Below are 12,164 nucleotides of genomic sequence, written 5' to 3' on the forward strand. Positions count from 1 at the left end.
GCTCCAATACCTCGCAACATGCATGCAATATACCACAAAGACAGAAGACAAGCAAGAGTTAGAGAGCTGAGCAAGAAATACTCAAAGAACCCCTACACGAGATATACAGATGGGGCAAAATACCCAGGTAGAAGAGCATACGCAATTACCGTGACCAGCAACCAAGGGAAGGAGCTAATTGCTGTCACCATACCGGCCAGGAATCCAGAAACGGCGGAGGAAGTGGCCATCGTCCTCGGCATCGCCACATGCAAAGACACAGCAATCATCTTGAGCGACTCGCAAACGGCATATAGAAACCTACGAAAAGGCCGAATTTCTGGCACAGCTGTGAAGATTCTAAAAGAAATAACAAGACGCCAAGAACTACCCGACACCTACGTCGCATGTACCCTAGGCCACGAACACCTGGCAGGAAACGAAGCAGCACATGCTGTTGCCCGAGAGCATACCAGCCGGGATTTCCTGCCGCACGGTCTCCGGAAAGCGACGAGTGTGGAGGACATTCTCATCAACTACGCCGTTATATTGCAGCAATACCGACTGCAAAGAAGACAATATCCTCCACCTCATCCAAAATTAAGCAAGGAAGAAGCCACCGCCCTCCGCAGACTACAAACAAATACGTATGTGCATGGAATTATCATGCATCGAATGCACCCCACCAAATTCTCATACCTATGCCGGTATTGTGACGTACCAGACACGCTCCAACACATGGTGTTGGCGTGCCCGCACCGCGACAAAAACAGTGAAGATGATGCCTCAGAACCGCTACAAGTGATCGAAGAAACGTGGGAGTCATTGTTAAAGGCACAGAGCCTGGAAGATCAGCGAAGTCTGGTGGACCGGGCCCGGGCTGCAGCATTAGCCAACGGCTTTGTGGACTAAGAGAGCCGCCCACCTAGGGCGAAGAAAGGAAACTTTCTCGCTCTTTCTTAAAATAAACGTTCATTCCTCCTCCTCTGCAACCTCGTTGCTGTGTCGCGTCAAAACCAGATATATCATGGAAAAAACTAAATACCAAACACAATCGTGCAACGCATTTCAGTAATGTGACACAAATAAGTCTGAATAACGAATAAATTACTGCAAAAGGATTATCAGATGACTTGATTATTTGGTCGGTTTAACTGAGAAGCTGATGACAACGCTCTGCGTTACTTGGAACATTGTAATGATAAATCCTTTTTGTAACCATGTTACGGCAGAGGTGATCTCTATATTTTTACAACCTCACAGTGCTAGCGGCGACGCAGATGGTTTTAAAGTAAAACCTTTCAATCAATTTATAGACGTTTCAGCAACTCTCTTAAAACGTTTTTTTATTTCTCTTTAGTAGAAAACGTTTCTCCGGAACAAATGCATATCGCAAAGGTAATCGTGTTGAATAAAAGAGGATAAAAAATAAAATCGCTAACTATATGACAGTGCCAATATCATATACTTTTTCCAAAGGCTTGGAAAAAGTAATTTTTTCAAGAATGTCTGTCTTTTCGACAAGCATGAGATATACGTACTACGCAAGTTGGCTTCAGGAAAAAGTGCTCAACAGAACTCGGTCTATTAGAACAGAAGGCGTTCAGTTTCAGTGCTTTTGAGAAATGACACATGGCTCTCGGGATTCAGGTAGATTTTACCATAGCCTTTGACTATCTTAATCAAAACTTGTTCGTAAAAAAATCTGGAAACGTATGAAATTCATGCAAAAGTCTTGCCCCTTCTTCGCTCTTATTTAAGTTGCAGACACCAGTTCCTAAATATTAGTTGCCACTCATCCAATGTAAAACCAATTTTATCTGGTGTTCCAGAAGAAAGTATTTTTGGTCCCCCCCATTTCATTTTCACTTCAAGATAAATGACATTCTAAACACTCATAAAGCCACAAAATTTGTAATTCACGCAGATGACATAATTTTGCTTTGCTCCTGCCTATCATAATCAGACATCAGGAATAGGGAAACAGAGCATTAATGCAGCAAGGTTAGTTGACGGACTGCAACGCATTAAAGATCAATATTACCAAAACCAAAGCTGTGCTTTTCTGCCCAAAAATATAGGCTTCATCACTAATAATGTTTTAATACTGCATAACTGCGTAACTGGCATATTACTGTACTGTATACTGTTTGTATTGTTGCCCGCTTGATGTGTAACTGGCGTATTACTGTACTGTACTGTATTCCTGTATCTTGCTGATAAATCCACTCCTGTAACAGTCCCAGTGGGACTAACAGTATGTTAAATAAAAAAGATACATGACGGCTCTAGAATATACACAGATAAAACATTTAAGATACTTGAGTAATATTTTCTGAGACAATATCTTGGGACGACCACATAGGTTATGTTACACAAAACTTATCGAGTATCGTAGGAAAAACTTACCGTAACAAACAAGCTCTTCCCACGGAAGTCAAACTTCTTATTTTTAACTAGCCTTTTCACACCCATATTACTTACACTCTTTTATAAGGGGAACATACAACTTCACCGAACCTACGAAGGCTACACTCTCTTCAGAATAAAATGCTAAGACACATATATAACGTAAGTTTGGATGATCCCTCAGCACCACTTTTTCTTAAGCGCGAAATTTAAAAACACCTTATCGATACTCTTATCGCTTCATCGTAGCATACAAATTAGAAATATAAAACAATGGGAACTTTCTCCCTCAACCTGCTTATAGAGGAGTCCCACAAGTATTCTGGCCGTCAAGCAGAGACTTGAAAAGCACAATCATGTAGAACTAATTATGAAACACAAGTGCAAAAACACAAACTTCATGAGTTACTAAATTTGTGAAGGCGGACCCTATGTCGGACTAGCCGGGTGGCGGGGGGTCTCCCCTGCGTGCTCTATGGACCGAATAAAGTTATTTCGCTCACTCACTCACAGTCAAAACATCACTCCAAAAGTTCCACCCACAAAAGAATTGCGTACTTTCTTTTCAAATTTCTAGATGTTGCATTCTTTTCCTTAGTTTTGTGACTTAGTCTCCATTCATATCCTTATTGCCGTAATGTAAGTTGTTTCAGTGTGGTTGTTCTTATTGTTTCGTTGCAATTATAATGAGATGTATTGATGTTCATAACACTGCTTTTTCGCTCTTCCTTTTTTGTTTTCCTGTGCATACGATATTTTGATGTTGATTGTGTCCATTTCGGTAGGCTCTGCGATTGTGAAAGTGTGTTTTCGGGGACGCTGAGATAGTCAAGCTGCTTTCCAGCTTTTTCTCCCAGCCTCCCTCATCTTAATGATGAAAAATAAAGAAAATAAAAAAAATGTGATGGGGGAGTGGTCGAGTTCGAGTGGTCAGTGCCACCGGCCGACGCATTTCATGAACTCAAATGGCGCATGTAGTCGCCACCGGTACTTGCGCGCTTCGACGAGGATGCCGATGCTAAAATCTCCACTGACGCCTGTAGCCTAGGCCTCGTTGCTGTCCTAATCCAGAGGGAAGACGGACTTTAACGGGTTGTAGCTTACAGTAGCCGATCGCTCTCAAAAGCGAAAAGCAATTATTCTACGATCGAAAAGGAATGCCTCGCCATCATTTGGGCCACAACAAAATTCCGCGCTTATATACATGGCAGGCCGTTCAATGTCATCAGCGACCATCACGCGTGTGTTGGCTGGCAAATGCGAAGGACCCTGCAGGACGCGTGGCGCGGTGAAGCCTACGACTGGGAGAGTATGACATTACTGTGATGTGCAAATCCAAACGAAAACACTCTGATGCCGACTGCCTATCACTTCCCCCATTGACCAGCCGCCACAAGGCGACGAGGATGACGATGGCTTCCTTGTAATGATAAGCGCGAGGGATGTCGGTGAACAGCAACGACCTGAGGTAGAGCTAAAAAGCCTCGTCGAGTATTTAGAAGGCAACACCCAGGTTCTCCCTAGGACATTTAAGCGAGGATTGTCTTCGTTTTCGCTTCCAACCAACCTAATCGTAAAGAAAAACTCACCCGCCAATTACCTCTTTGTTGTTCCCTCAGTACTGCGTCCAGAATTACCGCACGACCTACATGACAATTTGACCTGTGGGCACCTCCGATTACTCCGGAAACTATCGAGGATACAGGAAAGGTATTACTGGATGCGCGTGACCGCCGACGTTGTCCGTTACTTCAAAGCATGCCGAGACTCTGCGCGACGAGAAAACCACTGACAGGGCCTGCGGGATTACTACAGGCGATTGAGCCTCCTTGCCGGCCATTGCAGCAGATCGGGATGTGCTTGTTGGGACCTTTTCCGACGTCAACACCCAGAAATACGTGAATCGTTGTGGAGACCGACTACCTCACCCGCATGTCTGAAACGAAAGCTCTGCCGGAAGGTAGCGCAGCCCAAGTAGCAAAAGCGTTCGTCGAGAATATCCTGCTGCGACATGGTTCCCAAAAAGACGTCATCACTAACAGAGGAACGGTCCTAACAGCAGAGCTCACCCAAGTCATTCAGCAATACAGCCAGAGAAGCCACAGGAGAACGATAATATCCCTTGCCTTAACCAGCCTGTTATCTTCATTATTCAAAAAGAAATATTTCCCTGATTCAAATCCGGATATATGCTCGTGACGATATTATGCAATACTGAAACAAGCTTATAGGTCTTTCATTATTCAGTTCTTTAACGTCTCCCTTGTTATGGATTTATATAATGTTGGCATTCTTCCAGCTTTCTCGGCCACTTAAGTCGTGAGGCATTGCCCATGTACTGCCGCGAACTTTTCAAACATATTATGTCCTCCATCTTTGAACAAATCGACTCTTGTTCCATGTTCTGCTTCCAGTTTTCCCCGGCGTATGTATTGCAAGACCCGTCCGAGTTCACCTGCAGTTATATGAGAAGCATCTTTACCATGTTCAACTCTACTTGCAATGAAGGTAGCGCGGCCGCTCTGGGTGCCGTACTGGTCAGTGTAGAATGTTTCTTCTGGTGTAGTCGAATCATCGAAATTTCACATGACATCACCCTGGTTATTCTTCACTGCATACATCTTGCTTTATCCTATGAGAAGCTCTCTGCAGTCATTTTGTACTGCTTCCTCAATCTTTCAGATGTTTTAATTAGGAATGCCCCACTTTCTTCTTGTTGATCTGTTTTGACAGTTCAGTAAATTCTATCTGGTATCTTCAGTTAGACACTTTCATGCTTTTTCGTTTCTTTATTAGGTCTGTCACGTACTAAAGACGCGAGTCCGAGCCCAAGAACTTCATGCCTTATTCTATTGGTCGTGCTATTTCTCTTCTTTGTTCTCTTTTCCATCACCGCCTGTAGGCAATGATCTTCTACATATTCCCAAAGGGCTACGATGAACACTCAGCAGCTGGTTCCCGGTAGCTTGCTTCGAGCATATACAGCTTCTGAACGGGTCGTTTGATCGTCGGTCCAGAAAATTGTCGAAGTGAAGAAACGTACGCAATGCCATCCTATCCTGGGTGCACTGATAGACCTCTGCCCAGCTTCCATAGTAGCGGACGTGCGTTGTCGTCACGCACAAACACCACGTCGCCTTCGTGTAGCCGAGGCAGTTCACGAACAGGGCTGTTCATCGCTGATAGAAGCAACAGCGTCTACGGCGGCTTCCGTCACATCCACAGCTCCATTGTGAGACGCTCACGATAGCACGCACGGCGTCGCAGGTCTGCTCTTGCACATCATTAGCGGTACCAGGTCGGAGGCCTGCACTTGCTCGGTCCGGAGCATAATAGTTTTCGTGACGAGTGCGCTGATGACGCTACGGTTCTTACGCAGCCGCTCTACGGATGCGATCGAAGCAAGAAGATTTGGAAGCGCAATACCAGGGGGATTTCGGCACCAAAACAAATGTTGCGTAAAAAGGAGCCTAGCCTTAACAGAAGCACTCCATGTGTTTACCTTATTGCTCATTCGATTTCTCTTATTTCTTCTTTTTCTTGTTCCGTAGTGAAATGTCGCAATCCACTCTGGCGGATTGGCCACGAACTGGGGGATGAAGGAACAGTAAGCAATTTTTTTAATAAGTTAGGCTGAAATGAAATAAGTATCTTGCAGATGGGATTTTAAGTGTCTACTGCTACAGATATGAATAATCAATCACCTAGGTATATTGTGAGTTTTCTGACCATAATGGGTATTTAGAATTATTCTAGCATACAATTCTGTTTCTGTCATGCAGAATGATGCAGAGGGCTTCACAAACATTCGTGTCGCTGTAACCCAGTACGGTGGCCTCAAAGGAAAGAATTGCAGGAAGAGTCAAATTCAAGCAAAGCTTTTGGAAGGCTTCTTCTAGAAATCTTTTTCTGTTCAATAATGAAACGGCGGTACGTGAAAAGGAAATGTTGCGGAAATTCATTCTCATTGCATAAATGACAGAAAACCGATATAGCCAGACCAGACTTGGGGCGGTAAAAGTTCATTGGGGGATCTCGGCACGACACTCTTGTAATGGTTACCTTAATTTTTCTATAGGAGGATCATTTCTTGTTCTAGGGAAAAATGATATGCGGGAAATCAGATGTTTCCAACGAAGATTGTGCGAAGCCATTTGTAGCAGTATATTTTCTGAATCGCAAAGCAGCGATGAAAGTGGACGTAGGTGAAATGGCGATTATAGGACCATCGTGGGATGCTAATGTGAGACCATCTGCATCTTCATTTCAGGCTAGAGCTTTGTGGCCTCGCACCCACACAAACCGATCGACAGGTAACTGTATCGGGAAAAGAGAATAGAAAGTTTCTAATGAATTTGGCAATTAAGGAGTGGTTAGTGAAGAGCAGACAGGTAGCCAGTAAAGAATAGGGCTGATTACAGAGATGATGGCAATTTGCATAAAGCTAACACAATTGCCAGTAATTCCGCCTGAAATATAGGCGTGAAATCAGGTAGCCTAAATGAAAAGGACCAATTTAGATGGGGTGATACAATGCCCAGACCTGCCTTTTCATCACAGATGGAAACATCAGTTGCTATAACGGTCTTTCTATACAGATGTGCAAGGTGTTCTTGCAAAATACTATTGAGGTATTGATAGGGATCATGTTTATCACTATTTGGGAAAATATCATCAAATTAAATTTGAGCGACTTGAACAGAGGAATTTAGTAAAACCACCTCTCATAGGTGAACATTTCATGGGTCCAATAGTTTTTCTGCGAAAACAAATTGAAGTCAACGTGAGCGATACCACTGACACTTAGAAAATGAGGCCGGTTCATTAGGAAAAACATATTGTGATCTCCTCTCTAGTGATGAATATATGTTTAGAAAAGTTTGTACTGTTAGGATATGAAATCGCATGAGAAGAGAAGGCAGCCGTGCTTCTTGATATCAGATATTGTTAGCGACAAATTTAGGAAACCCAGCACATAAACGTAATGCCTCTCGTTCTAATATTATGAGATGCTGAATTTTGTATGCAGGTCCACTAGAAAACAAAACGCAGCCGAAGTCTATCATCAGGCTAACATACATGCCATAGATCATAATGAGAACCTGCCGACGCAATTGCTGCTAACTCTGCCTAGCATGGCTACTACGCGTGCTCCCTTACAGGTAATATGTTCTTTATACGGACTCCTATTAAGTTTTTTGGTGTAAGTTACACCCAAATATTTAAGTGAATTCACCGGTGGTATACTGTCCTGCCGATAAAAAGCCGAAATTTGCATAGGAACGCTTTGATGGAAATCAAGGCCGGTGATTTTTCTGCTATTAAAAGAGAGGTTAATGCCATCAACCCACCTTCCTAGGTGGTTGGTATATAACTGTAGAGTCTGGTACAAAGCACGTAAGTCTACCCATGTAGCATAAAAGTGCACGTGCACAAACATTCTGGTGCAAAGTACAGTACTCAGTAAAACATTGAACAGCAATGCCGATAGGACCGATCTCTGTGGTAGACCTCTCGAGTGTAGATACATTAATTAAGACAATCCCCGTAGATAACAGTAAAATTCCATACCGTTTAAAAATCCCTAAAACCATGGGACAAAATACTTCGGCCGACCAGTATTCTGAAGCGGGTTGATCAGGCTTCGATGTTCTACACTGCCATACGCCTTAGTGATGTGCAAAGTCACTAAGACTGCATTTTTTTTTACTTCGAGGCAGCTTGAACAGTACTTTCGTGGTTGACATCGGTACACCAAATCAAGCACCCACGTCTGAAGCCAATTTGGCATGAGCTCAACATCATGATCTCTATAAGCCAATTATCAATGCGTTCGTTTGAGATTTTTTGACGAGTTTTACTACGTTAGATGTAAGAGATATTGGCCCGATGTTGTCTAATTTGCAACTGGCATGTTGCTTCTTTTAATATTCAGATTACTTTTGTAAGTCTCTATTTCGGGGAAATCCATTAATTTTTATTACAGTGGTTTACCGTGGTAAGTAATGCGTGCCATGATATATTAAATAAAGTTATAATTGTTATTATAATGCTATTATAAAGTTTTTAATAAAGTAATATCATCGCGGCCTGGCGCTTAAATAGGCAACTAGCTTACTACATTTTTCAAATCTTAAAACACAACTTCTTCGAAGCCTTCACCATGTATAAGCGGCGTAGCGTGATCGGGCAAAATCGACTTAAAACGACGTTCCAGACCTTTATCAATATCTTCGAGTAATTTGGAAAATGCAGAAGGTGCTACGAAGACATATAGAAATGCTTAACTATATAATTGTACGGATATGCATTTGTACTTTGTACATCTCCATTGGCTATCCCGACTGCAAAACGTGGGCATCAAGGCACGGCTGCTCGGTCATTCGCTCTATGAAGTGGTCGGCCGCGTCACTCCGAGAGTAAGGTGGAAAGGCTAGACACCAGAGTTAACAGTTGCTGCCGCTCTTTTGTGTGGGCTTTCTGGACAACAAGTTCAAAAGTCCGAAGACATTTCAGCGCATCCTATTCAAAGGCTAAGGTATTCACCTAGTGACACTCATAGGAAACGTGAACCTTCAGGAAGCGGTGGTAATTAAAGTGGATGAAAGCATTAGGTGGTCGCCAGTGGACTTATGCAAAGGACTCACTATGTTAGACGAAAAAACCAGAGAATACATTGATAGGACCGGATCTTTGACGCGCGTAAGTAACTATACAAGGTAGGTATAGAAGCTATAAGGAAGAAAAAAGTATAAGGAGGCTCAGCCAAAGGCTAGGCTAATAGATATCCATATATTAGTTGTATAGATGAAACCGGCTAGGCGACTAGCTGTCGCCACTTTGTTTTGAAGCGGATGTAAATATATCATGGTCATCATCTTGTTCATACTCTTCACACTTCTAAAGGAACACCGAGTCAACGAGCAAAGCAAGTTGCTTGTCGTTCTTCCGATCCTTCTGAGCGCTCCTTCAGAGGTACCCCGAGTGTCAGAAACAAAGAAGGAGATTTACAGCAAATGTGTCCAGTCGCACGTCTTTAGCACGTCTGTTTGATTAGTCGACAGGTACCTGCTGATCGACCATACTTGTGGAAGAAGCGCGATCAAGGGCATCTTCTGCTTCTCTGTAAGGTGCCTCGGAAGCGCCGCTCCTCTTACCCTAACTGATGTAGAAGGCTTCGATATGTTAGTGGCATACATGCCGTTGCTTCTTGACGTTCTGCGAACCTATATAGTTTGAGAAATTTGGAATTTTCTTTTCACTATCTGCCGTCCGAAGCGAAACATCTGGGTGCATATCACCAGAACATTTTCCACCGGATTGAAAAAAAATCCGCGTGTTGATAAAATTGCATAAACAGGCCTGCAGTTCGGCCTGGTCCCGGCGACCTGAAACGGTAACGCACTCCCTCACCAGAGCAGGATTTGCCACCCTGGTGCAGTACTTTGCCACAACCTCAATTATGAATACAACAATCAGCCATCAGTCATCAGCAGCTGCGAAGCAACTGACCACAGTGGCGGTCAGACCTGTGACGCAGCAGAGGGTGCTAGGAATCCCTAGATCCAGATAGGCCGCCATCGGAATGTGAACCTGGAAACTTTTAACGCTAGAACGTTATCTAGTGAGGCGAGTCTAGCAGTGCTATTTGAGGGAATAGAGGGCAGTAAATTGGATATAATAGGGCTCAGTGAAGTTAGGAGGACAAAAGAAGCATATACAGTGCTAAAAATGCGGCACGTCCTGTCCTACCAGAGCTTAGCGGAGAGACAAGAAGTAGGAGTCGGATTCCCATTTAATAAGAATACAGCTGGTAACATACACTAATTCTGTAGCATTACCTAGAGGGTGGCAGGTCTTGTGAAACTTAATAAGAGGTACAAATTGAAGGTCGTTCGGGTCTACGCGCCTACATCCAGTCATGATGACAAGGAAGTCCAAAGCTTCTATGAAGACGTGGAATCGGCGATGGGTAAAGCAAAAACAAAATACACTATACTATACTATACTATACACTATGCTATACTTCAATGCCAAGATAGGCAAGAAGCAGGCTGCAGACAAGTCAGCGGGGGAATATGGCATATGCTCTAGGAAAGGCAGGGGATAACTATGACGTTGCAGAACAGAGTAATATGCGGATAATGAATAACTTCTTCCGCAAGCGGGATAGCCGAAAGTGGACGTGGACGAGTCCGAATGGCGAGACTAGAAAAGAAATAGACTTTATACACTACGCTAACACTGGCATCATACAAGCTGTGGTCGTGCTCGGCAAGGTGCGCTGCAGTGGCCACAGGATGGTAAGAATTCGAATTACCCTAGACCTGAGGAAGGAACGGAAGAAACTGCTACATGAGAAGCCGATCAATGAGTTAACGGTAAGAGGGAAAATAGAGCAATTCCGGGTCAAGCTGCAGAACAGGTATTCGGCTTTAACTAAGGAAGAGGACCTTCGTGTTCAAGCAATCTTATGGGCATCATTAAGGAGTGTGCAATAGAAGTTGGCGGTAACTCCGTTATACAGGATACCAGTACGCTATCGCAGGAAACGAAAGATCTCATCAACAAACGCCAATGTATGAAAGCCTCCAACCCTACAGCTAAAACAGAACTGGCAGAACTTTCCAAGTTAATCAACAAGCGTAAGACTGCTCTCATAATGAAGTTCAATATGAATAAAATTGAACAGGCTATCTGGAAAGGAAGAAGCCTCAAAGCAGTGAAGAAACTAGGAATTGGCAAGAATCAGATCTATGCGTTAAGACATAAAGCTGGCAATATCATTACTAATATGGATGAGATAGTTCAAGTGGCTGAGGAGTTCTATAGAGATTTAAACAGTACCAGTGGCCCCCACGACGATAGTGGAAGAGAGAAGAGCCTAGAGGAATTCGAAATCCCACAGGTAACGCCAGAAGAAGTAAAGAAAGCCTTAGGAGCTATGCAAAGGGGGAAGGCGGCTGGGGAGGATCACGTAACACCAGATTTGTTGAAGGATGGTGGTCAGATTATTCTAGAGAAACTGGCCACCCTGTATACGCAGTGCCTCATAACCTCGAGCGTACCGGAATCTTGGAAGAACGCTAACATAATCCTAATCCTTAAGAAAGGGGACGCCAAAGACTTGAAAAATTATAGCCCGATCAGCTTACTGTCCGTTGCCTACAAAGTATTTACTAAGGTAATCGCAAATAGAATCAGGAACACCTAAGACTTCTGTCAACCAAAGGAACAGGCGTAAAGGCTACTCCGTAAAGGCTACTCAACAATAGACCATATTCACACTATCAATCAAGTGATAGAGAAATGTGCAGAATATAACCAACCCTTATAAATAGCTTTCATTGATTACGAGAATGCGTTTGATTCAGTCGAAACCTCAGCAGTCATGGAGGCATTAGGGAACCAGGGTGTAGACGAGCCGCATGTGAAAATACTTCAAGATATCTATAGCGGCTCTACGGCCACCTTAGTCCTCGATTACGAAAGCAACAAAATCCCAATAAAGAAAGGCGTCAGGCAGGGAGATAAGACCTCTCCGATGCTATTCACAGCATGTTCACAGGAGGTATTCAGAGACCTGGAGTGGGAAGAATTGGGGATAAAAGTTGTGGACAATACCTTAGCAACTTGTGATTCGCTGATGATATTGCCTTGCTTAGTAACTCAGGAGACCAATTGCAATGCATGCTCACTGACCTGGAGAGGCAAAGCAGAAGGGTGGGTCTGAAAATTAATCTGCAGAAAACTAAAGTAATGTTTAACAGTCTCGG

This window comes from Dermacentor variabilis, chromosome 4, assembly GCF_050947875.1.
Source record: "Dermacentor variabilis isolate Ectoservices chromosome 4, ASM5094787v1, whole genome shotgun sequence".
Taxonomy (NCBI): domain Eukaryota; kingdom Metazoa; phylum Arthropoda; class Arachnida; order Ixodida; family Ixodidae; genus Dermacentor; species Dermacentor variabilis.